The 24,482-nt window shown below is 43.5% G+C and overlaps 1 protein-coding gene across 2 annotated transcripts in view; it reads right to left on the reverse strand.

Annotated features, from left to right (window-relative positions):
- The window catches only part of HYCC2 (hyccin PI4KA lipid kinase complex subunit 2), a 53,394-nt gene extending 29,016 nt beyond the window's left edge, over positions 1-24,378 (reverse strand). For both annotated transcript variants that reach the window (XM_075284329.1, XM_075284328.1), the window contains exons 1-3: positions 24,243-24,378; positions 21,294-21,336; positions 462-565 (exon numbers count right to left, since the gene is read on the reverse strand). The gene's annotated coding sequence lies outside the window, so the exon portion shown is untranslated. The remainder of the gene's footprint in view (positions 1-461; positions 566-21,293; positions 21,337-24,242) is intronic.
- Positions 24,379-24,482: the final 104 nt, after the last annotated feature.

The following is a 24,482-nucleotide window of genomic DNA, read 5'->3' on the forward strand; positions in this document are numbered from 1 at the left end:
CACCCTGAAACATTTCCATTAAAAAAAAAAAAAAAAAAAAATCTGTATTTGGGAATTGCCATATATGCAAGTCCCTACTATGCAAATACAGCATCACACAAATCAGTACATTTTATGTGAAGATGGAAGTTTTGCTTCGGGTGGTGAAGTCCTAAGCTTTGCACAGATGTTGTTATCTTTAATCTGACTACTCCTAGATTTTGTCACAAATCCCAATGAAACATTCCACAATCCTTAGTGAATACTTGTTCTACAAGTAAGGTATTAACTTTTCTTACGCAAGGGTTTTAGGTCATTGAAAACGCACAATGTACTTTGGATTCCTGCCAACATTCCCAGTACCTTCCCTCTGTCTTAGACAAGATCCCAAATGTGTAAAATCAGACATGTGATAAGTAGAAGCCTGGGGTGATCCTATTCACGGCATGTGTCACACTCTGCAAAGCGTCACTCACACTTACCTGAATTGTAAAAAAATCAGTTTTCTACATTGAGCAGTGGGAGGTGCTGGGTTTCATGTGGACTGCATTTGTTGACTTGTACAGGCATCCTTGTATCTCTAAAGCTAAAAAAGAACGAAAGAAAGGAATTACTATTAGAAAGTAATGTATATCAACGTGCTGTCAGACATTGCAATGCTCTTTGTAACCACTCTCCATTCTGGCCAAGGCATCTGAACCCTGAACAGAGGAACCCTATTATTTACAATTCTATAATATGGGGTATGGAAAGGTTTCCAAACTCGACAACCCCTTTAGGTACCATCACATTACAGGCGAGTCTGCTGCGGTTCTCTTGTACCGTTTAGCCACATTTGTCAGTGCCAAGAGCTGCCACACTATGTACCATGCAGAGCTGTAGGATGGGCTAGCGGTTCCTCTTTATTACCAACCATGCCGTTTTGCAGGTAACTGCACGGCCAGCAGTAATACTTTCGCCTAAGCCCTGGATGTGGCTACAGCGCCGTGTGGTACATTGTGTGGCGCTGCCCTGCATGTGCGGATACTAGTCAATAGTGAGAAGCCTTATCTGGTCGGGAGCCATACTCTCTTATACTGTAGTAGAAATATCCAGAGGAACCCCAAACATCATTCTGGAAATCTGCAATGTATAAATGGGACCCATAGGCCTGTGCACATTTGACACACCAGACAACCATCTTCAACTATAACAAATGTTAAATTCTGTCTCTCATTGTATTTTACAATACTTGTATGGAGAAAACTATCTGAACCAAAGGGGATGTGACATGTAGCGGTGGATTTGATGTGGATTGTGGATCAATAAACGCTAACCATTACCCAAGCATATACCACCATAATAAAGCCTTTATATCCTCCCACCCCCAGAGATCCCCGGGACGGGCACTGAAGGTGAACGTATGCTCTGATATCTCTACATAAACTCATTTCTGCAAAAAGCAAACAAATTGAGACTGTGATCAAATAAATGACTGCTACAGATGTCTCGGATTTTATTCCCAAATCCCCTTACAATAATAAAGAAAATCTGAGAACAAAGCTGCAGCACAGAGCAGCTGCAGCAATCTCATTTTACTTTGTAGATTTGTCTTATTACATGGGGATATAATTGATATGACATTCCCTTTGATATAATAAATAAAGACTAAGGCTAAGCTGTATATAGTATATAACTGTGTGATCATTGCGGCTGCTGCTAGGAGAGCATATAACAATACACTGGGTAAGCCCAGCCTAAGAGGAAGAAGCGCCGAACATGGACAGCGCATGTACATGAAAAAGGGGTGTGTGAATAAGGCCTAATGCTTTGCTTGGAGTGGTAAACCAAATCCCTGACACTAACTCCTCAGTCATGGTCAGTCAAGAGCAGTAAAGGTCCTCCAACTCCTTAAAAAGTCACTGACTGAATTCCTAAGAAAGTAAATATGTAACAAACTATGAATCTAATAAATTACACAATATCAATATTATTAACTATATACTGTAATTAAAGGGATTCTATCATTAAAACTGCATTTTTTTCTTGCTGACACATGTGTATAGCCTTAAGACAGACTACTCTTCTTCTATCTTTAGATGTCTTCTCCGCGCCGCCGTTCGGTAGAAATCCCAGTTTTTGTCGGTATGCAAATGAGTTCTGTCCCCAGTGCTGCGAGAGAACTCTCCAGAGACAGCCTCTTCTTCCTCTGGAACATCCTCTCTGCGACATGTTCTTCAGATGGCTTCTTCTGGCTTTAAATGGGATGCATGCGCAGTCTGCTCTGCCATCGGGCAGAGCTGCCTGCGCTTGTCTGCAGCCATCTTCTTGTGGAAGCTTACAAGAGCATACTGTGTAATCGGCCATAAGAAAATGGCTGCAGGCATGGTAGAGCAGACATGCATCCCATTTAAAGCCAGAAGAAGCCAACCCGAAGAACATGTCGCGGAGAGGGTGTTCCAGAGGAAGAAGAGGCCGTCTCTGGAGAGTTCTCTCGCAGCACTGGGGACGCCTCCAGTGCTGCAAGATAATTCATTTGCATACGATGAAAACCGGGATATCTATGGAACAGTGGCAAGGTGAAGACATCTAAAGATAGGAGAACAATAGCCTTTCTTACGGCTATTCCTATGTGTTAGCAAGAAAAAAAATGCAGTGTTAATGACAGAATCCCGTTAAAAACTGGCCCCAACTTGGTCCCCACAGCCCTAGTTGCATGCAGCTTTAATGATGGTATAAAACGCCATGAAATTAGGCCCCACGTTGCAGAAAATCAGCTTTTTTGTTGCAGATTTTGCTGCGGTTTTTTGAGCCAAAGCCAGATGTGGATTTAACAGAAGGGTAAAGTATAAAAATTTCCTTTACGTCTTCCATTCCTTTTCCAGATGCCTCAGTTCTCAGTCATCCTGCTTTACATTGATTCTGTCCTACACTGCTCCTATTCTGACCTACAGTATAATCTGATGAAGGTCTATACCAGGGGTCCTCAAACTACGGCCCGCGGGCGACATGCGGCCCGCCGAGGACATTTATCCAGCCCGCCACATGTGACCCGCGCGCCGTCGCTTGGATCGCTCACTAACAGGCGCAATGACGTCATAGCACGTGCAGTCTGGAGGAGAACTCGCGGCGGCTCTTCATGGGTAAGTATGATAGAGTGCGTGTGTGATTGTGTGTGTTGTACTGAGGAGCATATAATACAGTGGGGTGGGGGTGTACTGAGGAGTATATAATACAGTGGGGGTACTGAGGAGCATATAATATAGTGGGGCAGTACTGAGGCACCGATAATACTGTGTGTGGGGGGCGTATTGTGGAGTAGATAATACTATGGGGGGGGTGTACTGTGGAGCATATTATACTGTGGGGTGGCCTGCTGTGGAGCATATATTACTGTGGGGGGCGCTACTGTGGAGCATATAATCTTAATTTTTATTAAACTATAATTTTGGCCCTCCAGTGTTTTGAGGGACAGTAAACTGGCCCCGTGTTTGAATAGTTTGAGGACCCCTGGTCTATACAGACCAAAACACCATGTTTCTATCTGGATTGAATAAAGTTTGGAGAGTATTCCATGTTTTCTCCCTGACATTACCAGGAAAAAGTCAGGTTTAAAGAAATTTTTGGTTTGCCACTTCAGATGGACACTGTGCTGGATGGACTCTGATGCAGATGTGAACAATGGAGAGGTTTTGCTGACCTGCAGGGGGGGGGGGGGGGGGTCAAAGGAAAAGTTCCTGAGAACGCCTTTAAATGGAAAAAAAAAGTGATGTGTGAGCAAACATAAGGCCATAACCTTTACTGAACTGAGAGAAGAAACTTGTATGATATTGCCTGTCTTGCTGCAAGACCCAGTATGTTGAATTTCATTTACAGCGGAGATGATCCAGTATATAGGTGGTGGCTACATTATAGCCTTGGCATAGAATATGGGACAACTGCAAGGGTTTTCAATAAAAAAAACTTTAGGGGCATGGCTTAACCGTTATGGGGATGGAGGCGTTTTCCGTTATGCAAGAAAGCTGGTTATACCAAATATCTATGCCAGCCACTGACTGGTGTATATTTGAATTCTTGTGCACGGGACCTTAAGGTGCGCCAGAATTACTAAGAAGCTCAAGCCTCTAAATAAGTTCTGTCGGGGCCACACGGTGGCTCAGCGGTTAGCACTGCAGCCTTGCAGCGCTGGAGTCCTGGTGTTCAAATCCCGCCAAGGGCAGAAAACCATCTGCAAGGAGTTTGTATGTTCTCCCTGTGTTTGCATGGATTTCCATCCCAAATTCCAAAAAAGACATACTGATAGGGAAAAATGTACATTGTGAGCTCTATGTGGGGCTCACAATCTACATTTAAAAAATAAATAAATAAATATATAAGTTCTGTCATATGTGTGTCAAGGAGAAAATAGACTATGCTATGACCAAAAGCACCACAGCTACAGGTGTGAACAAGGTGTAAGCAGCAGAGCTTCAAGCGCACACCGTCCTCTGCTTTTAAATATCACCTGCGCCATCATGGCGGAGGAAATACTATTCTCCGCTCAGTTGATAAACAAGCTACAGCACAGATGCACAAGACTTCATCCGAGCCAGATTAAGAGTATTACGAAAACAAATCCTATTACCCCTTCCCCCTTTGCAATCTTCAAGTGGACCAATTGTTTCAGGATTCAATTGTTCTCTATGAAAGCAAGTGACTGTGACGGCCAAATGATGCTGGCCTAGAAGTTACTGAATGGGTTAATAGGATATCCATTTCACAAGTTGGGATATTTTGGGCCTTGTAAATCAGAATAAGAGCTTATTCACATGACTGTGCCATGCCCGCGATCAAAGCACAGGGCACTCCCAAGGGTCACATGTTTTCACAGATTACTTCTTTTTATATCTGAAATGCAGAAAGGGCCTGATCTGAATTTTGTTATTCTTCCACTCTAATATTTCTATTTCCCTGGGGGGAAAGAAGACCGATTATACAATACACTGCAATACTTTAGTATTGCTGTGTACAAAATTTGCAGTTTGCTCCTTCTAAACCCAGCCACATTTAGGACTTCATAAAGCAATTGCATCTTGATAGGCCAGGGTACCAAAGTCTGACGGCTGAGGACCCTTCCCAAGGTTCCTGGATCTCACGACAACAGATTGCCTCCTCCCCTTCCCCCCAATTGGGGGAGTCAGTGGTCACCATTGACCATGGCATCAGAAGAGTTAATCATCTTCCATCATGGACAGTGTGTAACACAGCCAGCACGTATCTTGGGTGATAAAGCTTATTTACAGAGCCCACCATGATTTTTCCTCCACACTTCTATCGTAAAACAGATGCCAGGAATGGGTTAAAAGAGTTTTGCCACTAACACCACTCATGCCCTATCCTGTTGATATAAGAAGTATATACTCTCTAGAGATCTGACGCTGGAAGCCCCAATGTTTACGAGAGTCCTCGAATCCAATGTGCGATAGGATATTGGTGCATGAGCATGTCGGCTGCTTTATTCACTTCTATTGGAAAGTTCTTAATTATTTATACCTGCAAAAATGTTTAACTTTCACAAATGCAAATATGGTTAATCTGGTTAAAGCGTAACAAAACTTTCAGAAACCTTTGACTTTTGTTTAATTAACAGATTTTGGCTCCTATCTGTGAAATCCTGATTTTTTTTTTCTCACTCTTTCCGTTGCTTCTCTATTGAGAGCCGTCCTCAGTGTCTTATTGTGTACTGTATATTGGCTGAGCGATATGAAGGGAAAATGAGGGGAGGGTCACTTGAAACAGTTATATTTTGGACATTATAAAACATAGAACCTTGCTTTTGATGACGTATGAAAGAGGAGATTCTCATCCTTGCTGTTCTATCTCTATTATATTCAGAGATCTCACTGGTTAAAGACACAATTAGGATACTTCTATTGTATGCCACTATATACAGATCCCAATCCTCGCTGTATTTTCAATCAGATAGCATTAGAAATTATACATCCTTGTGTCATGAGAATCTCCTCTTCCATAAGACACCAAAAGCAAGTTTCTAAGTTTTATAACACTGGCGATATAACTGTTTGAATGGACCCTTCACCCTCCACCCTCTTTTTCGCAACAGAGAAGTAAGGGAAATAATAAAGAAAAATGCAGAATTTCACAGAAAGGAGCAAACGTTTGTTAATAAAGTATTTTACAAAACATATCAAATGACAAAAATGCTAACAGAAAAGTAAAAGTTGCCTAAAAGTTCAGTTACGCTAAACAAGGGCAGGTTTTCAATGTCCTTACTGCAGATGTGAAATCTTTGTCACATGCGACGCGTCACTGACTCAAGCAGATTACGTGCAGAAACTGTTGCCTCTATTCCTCACATTTTTTTTTTAATACTGTACGCTGACAATGGGAGTCTAATTAGCATATTGGGTCATGAAACTTACAGCACCAATTGCTCAGGAACGCCTGAGACTATTGAAACAGCATCAGAACCAGTAATAGTGGAATCTATTGATGGATGACAAGAGGTGGAGTTGGTGAAAGGTTCTCTTTATCTCACAGCAGATCTTCTGGACTGGTTACAACTTCCAGCTTTGAGAAATACTATGTTCATCAATCAAAGAGCCATTTAAAGGGGTTGTCCCATCACAAGGATCCTATCTATACTGCTTGTTAATGTGAATGTAAGACTTTTCCTAAAAACATTGCTTCAGCAAAACTGCTTTGTTTGTCCATTATCTTACTTTATTCAATTCATTGTTGACACAGTCCTTGACTTATCTGCTCAAAAGTCAAGTGATGTATCTGCTGCTCTCAGGGGGGAGGGAGGAGGGGCTAAGTGCAGGGAGAGAGCCTGTGTATCTAGCTATTCCTGTGTCTACACCACGTGACCTAGCTTCCTGTTAGCAGATAGGGGAGAGGAGATGCTTTCATTTCTGAACTTGTCTTCTGTTCTCCCAGTTATCAGGCTAGCTAATTCAATTGTGTTCATTATGGCAGAGACAGGCAGTCTCTGTATGTAACACAGAATGGAGTTGCTCCTGCCTGTACTTCATAGTCCAATATTGTGCATATAGTGTTGTTTGAGGACCTTTGATGACATCACAGGCCCTTCAGCCGCCCCATAGGATCACGCTATGCGGTGGGTGGAGCTACATGCTAATTTGGGGGCGCAGCTAAACGGCAGGTTGCATGTGAAACCTCGCCCACCAAATGATGCAAGAGACCAGGAAGAAAGAAGATTTTACAGCAGTGAAGACTGGTGAGTAAGCGACGTGGGAATACCCCTTTAACCCCTTCCACAGTTTGTTGCATCGAGTTCTGGTAGGGAAATCCTGAGATCAGGAAACGTTGATGTAGGTAGAGGTTAGTCAAATCAGACAAACCCTTTAAGCAAACACCAAACAGGTTATCGGGTGAAGGACTTGAACCTGACATAAATGTAGTCTGGAATTTTAAGTATGAAAGAAAAAGGTCATCACACGTTTTAAGAAACTAGCCAGCAGATGGAAGTGAGAATGACAGATCTCATCTACTCCTAGGAACAAAAGGTTAACTAAGCGGATGTCTCCTGATCTTCCACAGGCTCTGGATTTATAAGCCTGTCAAAGATTTTCACAAAGGATTTCATTCTCTGCAACACACAAGCTGAAATTTGTAGATTTGTTGCAGTTTTGCCTTTACCATAGACAAAGCATCTTCACCTACACTAGGCCTGCTTGCTACCTATGAAAGTAAAGGGGCTTTTTGGGGCTCTGAAAACCCATCAATATTAGATCAGTGAAGTCCACGGTGAAATAATGACAAGTTTTTATCCATCTCCGGTGTTACAGATAGTACTTGGGTGTGCTGTGAGGAATACTTTATGAGTACACACAGTGCAGAGCCATGAGTTATTAAGAAGATCCCGCCTTGTAATAATACTGATACATCTCGGGTGGTCTCATGACCCCGAAATGAAATATACTGTACGCCAGCCATATGCCGGTGTGCAGAGCCATGAAGACTGGCGTTCCCCCCACCATTCTTAGTTCTCCCGCTGGCATGAGATGCGCCTGAATTATTAAGAGGTTCCAGCCTTGTAATTCTGGCATATGTCGGGTGGTCTCATGACCCAGAAATGAACTCTATAGCCACCAGGTGCTGTGTGCAGAGGCAAGAAGACTGCCAATTCCTCCATCATTCCTAATTCCCATGCTGGCAAGAGATGCCCCTGAATTATTAAAGTTCTTTCTGGGCCCTATTAACAGGATACGTCAATAGTATGTGATCTGTGGGGTCTGACGCCCAGCAGACCCAAGCGTCAAATACTGGGGCAGTGAACAAGGATGCATGGAGGATGTGCCTATTCAATACTAGGCGTGTCGCTGCAATTCCTTGGAACTACCACTAGGCAGTGGATGGGGCTGCTGCTACCCAGTCACTACAGCAGCTTAGATGCATGGAGGCTTCCATAGCATCTGATCCATGTGGGGTCCAAGTATCAAGAACCCCCCCCCCCCCCATCACATCTATGAGCTCACAAAGCACTTACACAACAGATTAGACAGAATACAGGTATCTAGGTTTATCCACTATGAGGGAGCCTTCACACGGAGTAAACGTGCGTGTATTTCTGCGAAATACACATGTAAAAAATACACGTGTAAAAATAAGACTCCCATTGACTTCAATGATATTTTCTACACATGTAAAAATACACATGTATTTTGCAGAAATACACACGCGTTTACTCTGGGTGAAGGCTCCCTGAAACTTCATACATAGTAGTACAATAATATAGGCATTGGCGTGTACCTCTACTACTGCCATCAACTACTGTGCTCTTCCGGGATTTCTTACACACATTTTACCTTTTATACCTTTTTTTTTTTTAAACCAATAAAAAGTGTAATTCTGTTCCACTGACAAGTTGCATGAAAACAAGTGTGTACAACTATTGCCATATGGCCGCTCCAGATCTCAGAAAGAAATCTCCTCTAGTCACATACAATACATTACACCTCTATGGCTGGAGCCATGCCTGTATGTATGGTGAAGGTTCCCGTTACCTGGAATCAGTGGGGACACTTCTGCCGCTGACACCATGATGCAAGTTTATTTATGGAGTCACAAGTTCCACTCATTACAGCATACGCTCATTAAAACATGAAAATAACCCCGGCTTCAGGCTTTCCAACACCTGCAACCTGCCGCTACCACCCGTATCGCTCTTATTAGAGCTAAACAGATGACATAAACATGCACAAATAGTACTGAGCAAAAGTTTTAGACAAGCGAGGAAAAAAAAAATACTAGAAGAATGCTTTCAAAATAGATACGTTAACCATTTATGTTTGTCAATTAACAACATTAAGTGAATTAATAAAAAATAAAACTGAAATCATCACCAATCTTTGATGTCACTGCCATTTGGTGGAGGCGTCCTGGAAGGGATGATATGGCCCCCCCCCCCCAGAGCCAGTCTATCTAAGGCCGGGTTCACACGGGGTTTTTTGGTCCAGAATCTTAGGTGGAGGCCGCTGCAGGTTCCGGTCCAAAATACGGGTAGCTGCGACTGGATGCCAGTGCAGTATACCAGAATCCAGTCGTGCAATGAATGGGCCTAGTCAGGAGGGAGTGTCTTCAGGCGGATGTCACGAGGCGACTCCGCCTGAAGAATGAGCATGTCCGTTCTTTTTTCCGGGAGCCGGAATAAACCGCTCCCGGAAAAAAAGAACTGACTGGATCCCACTGGTTTCAATGGGAGCCGTCTTTTTGGTCAGGATTTTGAGGCCATATCCGCCTCAAAATACCCCGTGTGAACTCAGCCTTAGAATACATGAAGAGACAGAAGCATTTGAGCAAGCCTATATCTATGTCTATAACCAGCCGCAATAGTAATGTATAGAATCTCCCATAAAATAGTGAAAAAAAAAAAAAAGCTTTAAAAAAGATATAATACAAAAATAAAATAAATAAAAGTTCTAAATCACTCCTTTATACATATACAAGTAGAAAATGACTGTGACACACATACACATTAGGTATCCCTGTGTCTGACAGTGCCCGGTCTACTGAATATAGGGGATCTGCAGTGCTCCTGTTCCGTCGGGAAGGGGTTAATAGGAGCACTGCAGATACCCTATATACAGCCAGGCTGAATTCCAAGTGGGGGAAAAAAACTCAGTCCTCAAGCTCAGGGAAGGGGCAGACAGACAACCAAAACACCCCCTCCCCTTCCTCATCACCCAGCACCTACTGCACCCAAAAACTCCGGCCATTTTAATTTTTGAAATTTTCCAGTAGCTGCTGCATTTCCTCCCTCGGCTTATACTCGAGTCAATAAGTTTTCCTAGTTCTTTGTGGTAAAATTAGGGGCCTCGGCTTATATTCGGGTCAGCTTATACTCGAGTATATACGGTATTCACACAACCATTTAATGGTCCTTGTGACTGATCTGTAAACACATAGAACGTTCCATTTACTGGATGGAACGTATGAGAGATCTGTGGAGATGACTTACCCTCGGGCGTACACTCGGCCGCTTTTAGTGGTGACACTCTGTTATTTTGATCGATTGCCAATGGATACAACTATGATAAAAAAATTTAAAAAAAACTTTGAAACTTTCGATGGCAACCCAGCCATGATTTCCTTTGGCCAGGTTATCTTCTCAGACATGTTGAGTCTCTGCCCGATCACCTGTCCACAATAAGGAAGTCATGGCTGGTTTCTGACAAGTGCCACAATGTAGAAAGTTTTTGCATTCATGGTCGCATCCACTGGCAATGCAGAATATCGCCGTTAAAATGATTAGAGTAAACCTATAAAACTCTGCAAAATATTGAATCATTTGTAATTGCAAAAATATTTAAATCCTAATTTTCTGCGAACATAAATATGGTTATGTAATTAAATCGCTTACTTTTGCTAATTGACAAAACACTTCTATTGTTAAAAGCAATCTAATATTACAGAATTGTTCCACAGTACTACATGTAAGATAATGGTGCTAAATGTGAGGGTCATTTTTTATTTGCTGGATCATAAAGGTTTACATGTAATCTGCTACCAACAGGGTCATTAAACCTTCCCATGTAATCACCTCTAGAACCTGAAGATGGTACAACTAGAGATGAGCGAGTAGTATTCGATCGAATACTACTATTCGATCGAATACTCGTATCGGTCGAATACCACACGGGAAAAACCTTCTCGTGCTCCTCATCCTGGTACTTCTGGAACTTGGAGGATCCAAGGTGTCGAACTTTGGTTTCCATGCAAACCGGAACAACATTCCCGTTTTTTCCCATAGACTATAACAGGATTCGATATTCGAACTAATACTACTCGCTCATCTCTAGGTACAACCCATTAATGACAGTATGAGGGGTCAGTAAGGCTGGCAGGTGCCACTTTAGTCTGAAAATAAGACCGAGTCTTAGATTATTTTTTGCTCCGAAAGATAGGTTAGGGCTTATTTTCCGGGGATTTATTTTTCCACGTACAACAATCCACTCACCAGACCCCCTTACATACAAAACAATTTAGAGTTGGCAAGTGCCAATGGTGGATGGGCTCTTATGCACAGATCTGTAACACTCCTGTCTCAGGCCCCTTGCCATTGGAACAGCGTTCCACTGCAGCCAAGTATAGCAGTTGTGATAATGTACCTTCTTGAAATCACCATTCAGCACGCATTTTCAAGTTTTGATATAAAACTTAGCCTTTATTTCAAGTATAGCAGTTGTCTCGCCCTGGTTACCCGGAAGCAGCCGCAGCGTAATCATGCCAGCGGGACTACCCGATCTGTGTGGGAGAAACCAGCAATACCGGTAGTCACCCCTTATTATCTTGTGTAGAGGGATCCCTTAAACTCAAGGTGTGATTCTCTTGGGGGTGCAATTCTTTTTGGAGTGTCTGCTTTCCTTGAAAAAGGGTCTACTGTATCTGATATATTTTATTTACATGTATAGCTGTCTGCACTTTTTTTTTTTTTTTTTTTTATAATAAACTGAAGCTAGAGCTTATATCTCAAGCTTACCCAAAAAATCCTGAAAAATCATGCTAGGGCTGAGAAATATTGTATATGTAATACGATAACTCTCCATACCGGGGCTGTGGAGCCGATAACCGTCCACTTCTCTGTTTTTTTCACAATCCAAAAATGACGGCCTTTGTAAAAGACAAATTCAGAAAAATTCTCGTTTATGTGTTGTAATTGGTAATCCCCCACCAATTCAGCCGTGCTCCATACAAATATTAAGGCAAGGGGATGGGGTTGATAGCTCTTCTATTTAGCCATCGATGCTCATCATGAATAATATCCATGACAATTAAGACCGGCCTCAATCGATTCCCCCATTGGCATGAGATGCCCCAGAATTATTAATAGGCTTTGGCCTCCTCTTGTTCATCATGGGAGGTTAGGGTGCCAGGACGGACTCTACGCCAGCCTTCATATCCAGCCAACTTCACTTACTTTCTTATAAAGTGGCGAGTGGGGCGCAGAAACATCAAAATGTCACATTTTTGGTAGAAATTATAGTCATGTGTCAAAGAAGTGCCACTTGTACGCCAGTTTTCTATCATGAACAGAAAACTACATCCACACTACTCACCAGCCACAGTCAAGACCTGCTAAGACAGACGCCAACCATGTATGTAAAGGTGAATCACCAATCTGAATAGGCACCAAACATTGGCACATTTTTCTTGCACTTGTATTAAAGAGAAGGAAATAGAAGGTATTTGTGCAGATCCTTCTAACCGCCTCATAATTCACTCCCAGGAATCCTTGATGCCGTACAAGCAGCTGAACCAGCTCAGTCTGTACATACAAAGACTTCTACTATACACAGACCCACATAGACACCGAAGACACAAGAACGCCATTGTTATAGAAAGATAACTTCTCCCCTGTGAGTTAGGAAGGTTAACAAAATAATGCCCTAAACAAGGACCTGACTTGTACCGTCATAGAAGATACCAGTCATGGTAAAAGAGTGAGGACGGACAACTGATCAACAGCAATGATGCCAATAATATTAGTAAAGATTAGTGCTAATGCCTTTCATTCATGGCCTATTCCTTCTCAATGATCTCAGTCGGAATTGGGAAATGCTCCATTTCCCCAATTTGATCACTTGTTGCCAGATTCCTTTACACACTGCACTCGATCACTTAATATCAATCTGTGTTATGCTTATTTTTTCTAGGGGAAACCTCCCAAAACTGAGGCTCCTGACGCAGTGAAGAAGAGGAGGCTGTCTTCACATGAAGGAGCATGTAACAGCAGCAGGAGGCAGAGTACTGGGGATGACGGTGCTGTGCTCCAAGTACTCGGGGAACACACCTTGTGCTCCGAGCACAGAATTTGCATGTAAGAATAAAGTGTTTTATTCAAAAATGGAATTGAAGAACAGATGAAGAAACGTATAAACTCCCTAAGGATAGATCATCAGTATCAGATTGTTAGAAGTCCAACACCAAAACTCCACCAAGCTAATACATAGAGAATGAAGCAGGATGCAGACAGCTCTGTTCCCTGTGTAGTGGCCAGAGCTGGTACTGCAGATCAGCTTCTAATATCTGAATGGGCGCTAAGCTGCAGTGACTCAGCCACTGCACAGAGAACAAAGCTGTCTGCTTCCCGCTCCACTGTCTGTGGATCAGCTGCTAAGAGCAACTGATCGATGGGGGTGCCTGGTGTCATACCCCCACAGATCTGATTTTAGTGACCTATATATTGGATAAGTCATCAATATTTTAATCCTGGAAACCCCCTTTAATGCATAATACGTTTGCAATGGTTTCAGGAGCACATGGATTAGGTTATTTGGCTACATTATTGTCTGGAGAAAAAAATTGCAACTGCAGAAGAGACAATATCTGCAGTGATTCATATACGCTGAGTGTTTTCTCATCCTTGGTAATATGAAAATGGAAGAATTGGCAAGGACTGCTGCAAGTCGGCTCGGTCAAATGCTGACTTCAAACTTTGTTCTTCTCAATGCTAAATGCCAAGCACTACTATACTAAGCATCAATACTAGTCACATCAGTTTCTTTACTGGTACTGTGTTCCCAAAACAGGGAAAGCCATAGTAAAAACATGGGTATATGGGTATCATAGTAAAAACATGGGTCACTACATTTTACCCCTATCCCGCATATACACAGTACAAACTGATCAGTGACAACTCTAGCGTAAAGCATGGAGGACGAACATAGTAATAGACCAAGTCTGCAAGAAGAGAAGTAGTAGATAACAGACTGCCTAAGACTTCCAATAGACAAGGCCTTGATTTCTCAAGTACAGTTGGGCCAAAAAGAAGCAATCCTAGCATTAATGCACTATCCAAGAGGAACCGCAATGTGACTTCTACTAAAGCTTCAAGATCTTCAGTCCAATAATAAAGAGCATGACTGTGTCTAAAGTGCGCGCTTTGTACTAGTCCTGTGACAGAGTCAGGAGACAAATGGTCTCATCCACAGAGAATCTACTAGGCAGAGATATGCAAAGGCCTGAATGGTAATAAGATTACATGGTAGTCCCCAATCTATATTAATGACATAATGAAGACTGTTAACCTTTCACAATAAAGTGCTTTTCAATCCCAACTTATGGGAAGATCAATAGCTATTTCGTTGAAGAAAAATCAGGCCTGCTGTTTTCTTAAATAGCAATGCTCATGGTAGGAAGAGCTGCAGGGTATGCTGGTGTCATATATTACTAATATACAGGGAGTCCGGGACGGGAAATCTGTCCAAGGTATGGACCAAATTTTGTGGTCCTCTGTGTATATAGGGCCCAAAGGCCCACTGCAACCATTTTTATTGCTTCCATGTATTCCCACTGCCAACTGGTCCAACAAATGCAGCCCATACAAAGACCATGTTCTGCAGCCTGGAGAGCTTTATGAACCCAGCCTTAGAGGGGAGAACAAGGACTCAGACTACACAAGATTAAACCTGTAGTCTGTTACCATGGAGACATGTAGGACTACGCAGGAACTGTAGACACAAAACGGAAGGAAACTTCAAGACCACCCGGAGGAAAAAAAAAAAAAATGATGTATCATAGACCCGAGGGCAATACAATGGAAGAGAGAGGAGGGCAAATATTGACTGCATTTCCCATTGATACATTCACATGATACTTTCCCTTGTACTCCTGCTGATATATTACGGAACGCATTACTGGAAATACCCGCCGTATACTTCTATTATCTCAGCCGCTCTATTATAAGTGGGGCGATTCCTACTAGGGAAGAACATGTGCAGGGACATAAAACTCCCCTTACGTGACCCCCGATGGAGTAAACAGACTGAAAGCCTTCATTTCATCAGCAGCCATCAGCACCACGCCACGCACTGCACAGATAGGACGGCGGCGCCAGTAAATTATACCTACATTCAATTCATGACGCTGAGAGAATTTTATTTCCCTATGCTTACTCTGCCTTATCAAACAAATCAGTCCATTGCTCTCAGACCTCTGAGCATATGTTAGAAGTGTATACAGTATATCAAAAACAATCTAAAATAGAGGTATAAAAAATCACAAGCTAATGGAGTCGACTTGGGAATTCCACGCCAAACCCATCTCGTTTCAGAATGACGACTGAAAATGATCAATAGTGTTCCAGGGCAATGAACACACTGCACAAATGTGGCCGGGGTCCAAGTAACCTTGCGAGGTTTTCTTTTCACTTTGTGGCTTCATTTATCAGAGGCTGCTGTGCCGTCATCTCCCACCACAAACGGCTGAAATCTAAACCTTTCTGGAAAGCCTGCAAGGTGTAGACGGTTGATAACATTGCACCGAGCTCTTGTAACAAATACAAGGAACTAGATCACAATACTTCTAATATGCAGCTATGTACACATACAGGTTCTTATGCTGTAATCACTGAAGGAAGACGGGTCTGCTGAAGCGCCACTAGCTAAACACACACATATATAGAACAAGTGAGTAACGCTAGATTCACACTAGCTCTTGCTCTCCATTGTTCGAGTTCATTTGGGAACCAGAACAGCAGAGAGGCGGACCGATCAAAAAAAAAAGAGGTTACACATGGAGCCCGGCAATCTATAATGGGGTCAGTCAGACGTCCGTTGATTTTAAACTGAAAGCGGCAGAGGAAAAGTATTTTCGACGGAGACTGATCCAAATGTGAACCTAACCTAAGGGTTCATTCAGACAATCAGGTTAGGTGCAGTTAAAACTGCGTAGGCAAAAATGGATACAATCTTGAAGTGGTGGCGCAGTCTGAAACACTTAATACTTTTCATATGTCTAGACAAAAGTCACCTGCCCAGAGAAGCACACCTCAGCTTCAGTCTGCATTCATGGTGTAGCTAGGACGTACATTGCTGGTGTTGATGTTGGTAGCACCAGAGAGGAGTCCGACGCAACTAATCGGACTCCTCTTTAGGCAAATATAAAGGTTTGATTTTGTCTTTTTAATGTGGGCATGGACAGAGTTTCAATAAAGCTACCTGGGACATCAAACCCCTCACGTGTTTATGGGGTCTAGTGTTCCAAATTGACCTGAGCATATCCCTTTAATAGATAATACAACAATCATCTCACATTACATATTAGGGCTCGTTCACATCTGCGCCCAGGACTCCGTTCTGCAGGTTTCCGTTTCCTGCACAAAACAAGGCAGGAGACGGAGACCTGCAGGCATGTTTCAATCCCATTCATTTGAATGGGCTTGAAAAGTCTCCGGCTGTGAGCGCCGGTGAGCGTTTTTTTATGCGCTCCGTGGCAAAACAGTTTTGTTTTTTTTTTAACCGGACACAGAGTCGGACATGCAGTACTCTGTGTCCGGTTTAAAAAAAAAAAAAAAAAAAACGGTTTCGCCATGGAACGCATAAATCGCTCACGTCTTCTGCATGTAGACAGAAACCTGAAAACGGAGTTCAGGCGCTGGTGTGAACCCAGCGTCATGGACACTAATCCTGTCGGTACCACGGGTGTAATGACCTGAAATTACAGCACCTTAGAGCCCTATGATGCAACTAGTTTATGTTGTTAGACTTGCATCTGGGATGTTTTTTCTGGCCATAATGCGGATTATATATTACAGACACGTTACAGAGCTGAATGCATCCTTAGGTAGAACAATCTGCAGCTATGGAGAGGTAATCTAGGAATATCTTCATACTTCGCTACATGGGCAAAGAATAAGCAATAAATATTTGAGCAGTGGATGGGATCCTTCAGGAATTGGGCTGAATACATGCTGTGCACAATTGATAAAAGTGCCTGCTGTCTCTATATACTGGTAACCCCAACCTTGCACATAGAGAAATCCTCATAGAGACAACTAAAGTGTAGCTAAACTGTGAAGAGAATATGAAGGCAAACCTTGTTCAGCAGCTACTGCAGCTCTCTGGAAATACAGCATCATGGTAATACTCAATGTATGCCATGGGAGGATCTACAAACATGCCATCCTGCCTTACACAAACTCATTTATTGAACTTTCCAGCTGTGGTTACTCTTACAGTCGCCTAAGCAGTCGGCACGTCACAAGGAACCAGTCAGGCAGCTCATTCACACATGACTGCAGGCGGTGGAATACACCGAGCAATAAACCCAAGAGCAGTTGACATTTCTAAATGCATCCATCAGCATATGTTATGACAGGATCATGTACAAGGCTGCTGTATCTAGTAACCAGACACAATGCAGGTGACAGAAAGTGCTGTTACCATGTTATTACATGACGTGTACAGTGACAACAGAGCACTGGAACAAAGGCTGTGCACATAGCTACCACAGACTAGGACACGTCCACCTGAACCCCTCCAAGATACACTAGCGGGGTACCTAGACACAACAGGACAGTACAAGAATAACACACCAACTTCATGTTAATAGGGATTACCCACAAACTAGACGTATCTGAAGGAGAGAAGATTAGAGAGGACCTTTCACCTCCTCCAAGTCCAGTAGTAGTAGCAGCAGCATGCTACTACAAATGTACCCGCACCATTTTTTATCAATGGCAGTTCGCAAGCGCCGGAGGAAGACGGGACCCGAGGACATCGCTGGAAGAGAAGGCGTGACTGAAGATGACGTCAGACCCTGAATGCCCGCCCACCGTGCACGATAGGCCTTTTTAAAGGTTATTCACGCGTATGTGGGGCTCTATCAGCATAATTTTGCTGACAGAGTCCCTTTGATAGGCACTGTTCCAATGATTCTCACACAGTTACAATTTTCTCTCTAGCCCCCACAATTCCCAAGCTATTAATGCTGTTAGTTTTGGTGCCTGATATGCTATTTAGGCTCTGTACTGTCAGGAGGTTGATGTCAGGCTGGAGCAGACAAAGGGGTATGATTCTGAGCTCGGGCTGCCTCTGATTGGAGCTCTGAATCACACCCCCTATCTGACACCGCCCTTCTGACATTACAGAGCTTAAAGAGGACCTTTCATGGGTTTGAGCACAGGCAGTTTTATATACCGCTGGAAAGCCGACAGTGCACTGAATTCAGCGCACTGTTGGCTTTCACAATCTTTGCCCCGGGTGAAGAGCTATCTGTCCCGGTACCATAGCTCTTCACAGTCAGAAGGACGTTCCTGACAGTCTGTCAGGAACGTCCTTCTTCACAGCAGCGCCTATCGCTCTGCACAGTGTGAGCGGGAAGGAAAGCCTCCTCCCTCTGCTCACAGTGCTCGTCCATAGACAAGAACTATCAGGAGGGGAGGGGGCGTTCCTCCCGCTCTCACAGTACAGCGCTATAGGCGCTGCTGTGAAGAAGGACGTTCCTGAGAGACTGTCAGGAACGTCCTTCTGATTGTGAAGAGCTACGGTACAGGTACCGATACCTCTTTACCCGGGGCACAGATTGTGAATGCCGACAGTGCGCTGTATTCAGCGCACTGTCGGCTTTCCAGCGGTATATAAAACTGCCTGTGCCCGATGAAATGCGTTCAGCATGAAACGGTCGCCGCTTTTGTAATGATACCATCCTCTTCTCACTGTATCTATCTTTTAGAAGATTTTCAATAAAGGAGTTCTGCTTTTATAGATGTCTGCTCGGGTGAGTGCCCTGGTTTTTTCTATTTTTTTGGATAAAACTGCCTGTGCCCAAACCCATGAAAGGTCCTCTTTAAACGGCATATCCCACATTAAAATTAACTGCACTTGTTGTCCGGAATGGCGGGGGCTAGAGACAAAATTCCAACTTTGCCGGAATCAGTGGAACAGTGCCTACTAACAGATGCTAGGAACTAGGATAGGTGGAGGTGGTGAAAGGTCCTCTTTTCGTGCAAAATTGCCCACTCTTACTACCCACCAATCACAAGAACGTAGAAGGGGTTCTAGAATCCCCTCTACTTGAGTGGAGCAATGATCATGTACGCGAGATGCCACTCCCCTCAACTATATGGGAACACCAAAATTAGTCGGGTAAGGTACTGAGCTATGTTTAGCAGTTCTACGGAGCCAACTGGAGCTGTGGAATACACTTATGGATAAGAAATAAGTCTTGTTCATGGGAAAGTCCTGTATTCAGATCTCTAGACGTATAACATACATATCCGTAGTATCAAACAGACCCTAAACACAGCACTAGGTTTTTAAAATCACAGTTCTGAGTAACCATCTATCTAGGGTATTAGTACAAGTATTCAGGGCCGTCTGGGTCCATAGAAGAACAGACATTTAGCTGAGTTAACCATTAATGGCTGTAAATTAATGACATCTATAGAGACGACTACATGAACACCGACAGCTTCAAATTTACACTCTACTGCACCTGCCATGTACGACAGAATTTGTGAGAACAGACCAATATCACAAGATGCTGTACAACCCCTCAAAATAACAATAGCAGGAGCAAAGTCATGTACAAATGACAGAAATCATACCGAATCAAGCAAATAACATAATACTACAAGAAAATAATTACTAGTGGAATTTGTAGTATACAATGGGAGGATTTTCCAATGCATAACCCTACTATATAGTCACTATACAAGCGTACAGGGAAAAAACACCACACAAACCATGTCGTGGCAGCCATTTTTGTGACTGGATAGCGCTATATGGCTATATTCTTCCAGGTTTTAGATGGAACTTTCAACTGGAACTTCCTTCCAGAACCAGCATGACACTTGTCTATAGTAGGCGGTATCTAGTACTGCAGATTAGCTAGGTTTTATACACTTCTGCTGTAGCCAAAGTGTGACAACTGGGATCTGAACGTCAATGTAAGCAGAATAGTAAGGGTAAGTTCACACGGGGGTTTTTTGGACCGGAACCTGAGTGTCTTCAGGCGGATGTCACAAGGCGAATCCACCTTAAAGGGATTCTACCATTAAAACATTTTTTTTTTTGTGTATAAGACTTCGGAATAGCCTTTAGAAAGGCTATTCGTCTCTTACCTTTAGACGTGGTCTCCACCGCGCCGTTCCTTAGAAATACCGGTTTTTACCGGTATGCAAATGAATTCTCCTGCACCGATGGGGGCGGGCCCCAGTGCTCAAACAGTGATGAGGGCGCCCCTACCACTGCCAGAGAAGTGTCTCCAAGCGCCGCCTCCTTCTTCGTCCGCCGCGTCATCTTCAATCTCTTCCGGCGCAAGCTCGTAACTTCTAGCAGAGCAGACTGCGCAGGCTCACAGGTCACGGTAAAATAGCCGCTTGCAAAGTATTGTTAGCGGCCATTTTCCCATGGCCTGCGCGCCTGCAATGCTCTGCTAGAAGTTACGAGCCTGCGCCGGAAGAAGACATTGAACATGACGCGGCGGACGAAGAAGGAGGCAGCGCTTGGAGACACTTCTCTGGCAGCAGTGGGGACGACCTCATCGCTGTTTGAGCGCTGGGGCCCGCCCCCATCGCTGCGAGAGAACTCATTTGCATACCGGTAAAAACCAGTATTTCTGAGGAAGTTTTAATGGAAGAATCCCTTTAAAGAATGAGCATTTTACTTCTTTTTCCAGGAGCCAGCACCCAGAAAAAAGAACTGACCAGCTCTCATTGATTTCAATGGGAGTTGTCTTTTTGGTCAGGATTTTGAGGCACAGACGGCCTCAAAATCCTGACCAAAAAAACCCCGTCTGAACTTACCTTAAGATGTCATCTCTATTTGCAGAAGCCCCTGTGCATGCTGGTACAACTGGGATGTGAATTTTACATTTTCTACAAAAAGTGCTGAATATTTAAGTCACGTAACGTAAAGGCAGAGACGTCTTATCAGATGTCTGAGAGTTTTCCTGCAATATTTTTTTTTAACCTGAATAGCTACATAATTAAATCTGCAATGCTAAAAATCCTCCTTATGGACAACCTGCTAAATAATGTATCCACGGTGCCGAAACATGAAAAAAAAAGGTAAAAACTGACATCTCACCTTTTCAGTTTATACTATCAAGCCTTCTGGGAGGTCACAGCATCTGGAGAGACATGAGAGAGATACAACACATTTACTTTATTAGAAAACTGAAAGTGCACGTCCGCTATAGATCCAGGACTAATGACTTATTTGATAGTCACACAATGGAGGTACATCAAGCACCCATCCTAATGTTGTGAGCTTTGGCAGCAGATGTGCTAGAATTATAAGGAGTCCTCAGCCTTGATAATTCTGATGCATCACAAGAAGTCCCGGGCACTAGAATTGAAATGTACGCCAACCGGGCACTGCCACAGAGTTTAGGTATGGCGAATGATAGTAAATATTCTGGGCTGAGGTAGGTAAAGTGTAAGTACCTTTCAAATCCTATCCCGGCATTGGCTCCAAAAATACAGCAAAATTTACACACAAAAAAGGGAACAAGAAATGTTTGAATTTAGCCTTAAAGGGGGTCTCCAATAATGAAATGGTCATTAACTTTTCAGACAAATTGGTCTTATTTCATAGAGTATGTGATTCTGGAACAAAATGTAATGCCCTTTAATTAAAAATGTTGCCACTTTCTTCCTGAAAGACCTCTCTAAAGTTCCCGCTACTAGGTGTCTCTCTTCTAGCTAATTTGTCGTTCACTTCCTGTTACTAGGGAAGTCCAGTCCATAGAAAATCCTTTCCATAGGTTCCATTACAAAGCCAGATGGTGGGAGGAGGGGGACAGATCTTTTCACACAATGACTAGAGAGGAGAAGGGCTGTTCATAGCACGTCTGCAAACGTCTTTCTCTGTGCAAAGGAATGAACACTCTGCACATCTCACAGCTTACAATGTAAGAAAAATCTAAGTACTTGTATTTACTTCTGGCTTCTGATTACAAATGACAACAAGCAGCTTTTCCGACTGTTCTCATAGATTGCTCTTTTCATGTGCCAGGAATAATTTTAGCTGCGTGCCTTCATGTTTTTGCAGTTCAGGGTTCCTGGATCTCCTATATTACACTCACTTAGGCTTTTCTTGGGCTCTTTGCTATGCCATTTCTGTAGCTCTCATTCACCTCTATGGGAGTTATGGAAACAACATGGTGATGCCCTGCTTGCCAGTTTCCATAAGCCCCAACCACCAGGTCACTTGCCATTTGCAGAAGTGGGAAGAACACTTTAAATCCTGCCAAAGCCATTTTTTTGCTTTTAACTTCGTCTTCCAAAAGCCAAAACTAGCGCTCCTATTCCTCCCACGTCTGCAGACTGAAGTTGGGCAGTCAGTAAGTGGAAAATGACATCACTCGCCTGTGCCCACCGCTTCCATAGAAGAGACTGTGCTGATGCTTTAGGACGGCCTCTGGTCCCATGAATACAGCTACTCACTCCCTGACATTTTATAAATAGCCCTCTGGCTACGGTGTCACTGTATAGCAAGCGGCATTCAAGCTGTACAGTATACACTCAAGCTATTCACTGAATACAGTAAAGTCAGTCCAAGAAGCTAAAAGTGGAGCTGCCAAAAAGGAACACAAACAGAATAGTCTGTAAGCAGAAATTACAGAAACAATCTGTCAAATACTCAGCATAATACGGTCTAATGACTTCTACACAAAGCCTCCGTACAATGGGAATCTCAGCGCCAATCTCCTACTTAAAGCTGTCACATGGCAGAGGTAGCGCTCATTGTCAGACTGGGGTGTCTCCAAATACATGGCAAGTAATAACACTATAAATCTCACAGTAGGGACACGGGCATAGGGATTTATGGAGTAACACTCAGCTGGAAAATGCAGTTTAACCTGCAGGCAGCATGTTAGAGCAGGAGGAGCGAGGAGCCTGATATATAGGGGAAAAGGTTATCAGTTATCTATTGGAATCTCTGTTCCTTTTATGTAAAGAAATCAAGAGACTGACAGCAAAAACTGCATACACAGATAGCTGCCAGTCACTGATAGGACGCCTCACATAGGAATAAAATACAAGTTACCCACAAACCTATACAATATTCTGCTCAGCTCCTCCTGCTCTATAACATGCTGTCTGCAGATCACACTGAACTTTCCCTTTAAGTAATGGCGGAACAGAACCACAAGAACTGTTCTAGTGGTAAATCCGGGCCCAGCTGAGAGTTCTCTGACAGATTGTCATAAAACCAATCAATAACTGTAACATGTATTCAATCACTCCTAACAGGGATAACAGCACAACACACAGTTATAATGGCCGACTGTCCAGATTGGTTTCTTCATGGAGAAAACAAGGATTGGCTGAAACAGACAAATCCTGAAACCCAACAAATCCCCCCATAAGAGGAATCAGGGACTACGAAGCTTCTGTCCTGCAGGCTGCATGTTATACAGCTAGAGGAGCCGAGAAGAAGCAGAGAGTAGAGGGAAGAGTATGGAGGATTCACTATACCTTGTCATTTAGTGATCTAATACTGTGCTCAGGAGTCCAGTGGGCGGAGCTAACAGTGATTGACAGCTATCTTTGTATGTAAAGACACAGATCACTGCTAGGACTGTCCACTGCACCCCTGAGCACTGGGGGTTATATGAATGAATGAATGAATGACAAGTTATAGGATTGTGCTCAGCTCTGCTGCAGATCAGACATGGGGCTCAATGTGACAGGGTCAGACAAGACCAAGTGTCCTAATAAAACCCAGCACTGTGCTGATCAGACATACCAAAGCGACCAGTGCACAATGCCGTGTATACAGGGACCTGGCAGAGGCACAATCATGACCAGCCTCCCATTACCGCATGGTATGAACTGTTCCAATGCCTCGGGTGTCTTCTGCCCTAGTCCTCATACCGATGGCGGCTCATCACTGCATGTCATGTAAGTGTGCTGGCCACAGAACCGTGCTGCAGAGAACCCCCTCCCATCACTGACAAGAAGGGGGACCCCCTCCCATAGACTAGCAATGTGACACTGGCGACGTTACAGAGCGCCAATCTCCGGTTACCTCCTCACTCCGCCTCCTCCTCTCCCGGAGCCCCGGTCATGTCTCCCCTCCAGTTCTTCTTCCTGACAAGCCGCAGCAAAGCACCAACGCCACCTGCCATAGGACAACTCGGCTTCACAAGCAAGCGCCGCCCTGATTGGTGTGCTGGCTGGTGCACACGTCATCGGGGAAAAATGGAACAGCTGTTTGCGTTCCAAGCCTCGCTCTGGGGCCAGGCCCGCTGATTGGATGGCTATTCTG

The sequence above is a fragment of the Leptodactylus fuscus genome, chromosome 8 (genome assembly GCF_031893055.1).
Source record: "Leptodactylus fuscus isolate aLepFus1 chromosome 8, aLepFus1.hap2, whole genome shotgun sequence".
Taxonomy (NCBI): domain Eukaryota; kingdom Metazoa; phylum Chordata; class Amphibia; order Anura; family Leptodactylidae; genus Leptodactylus; species Leptodactylus fuscus.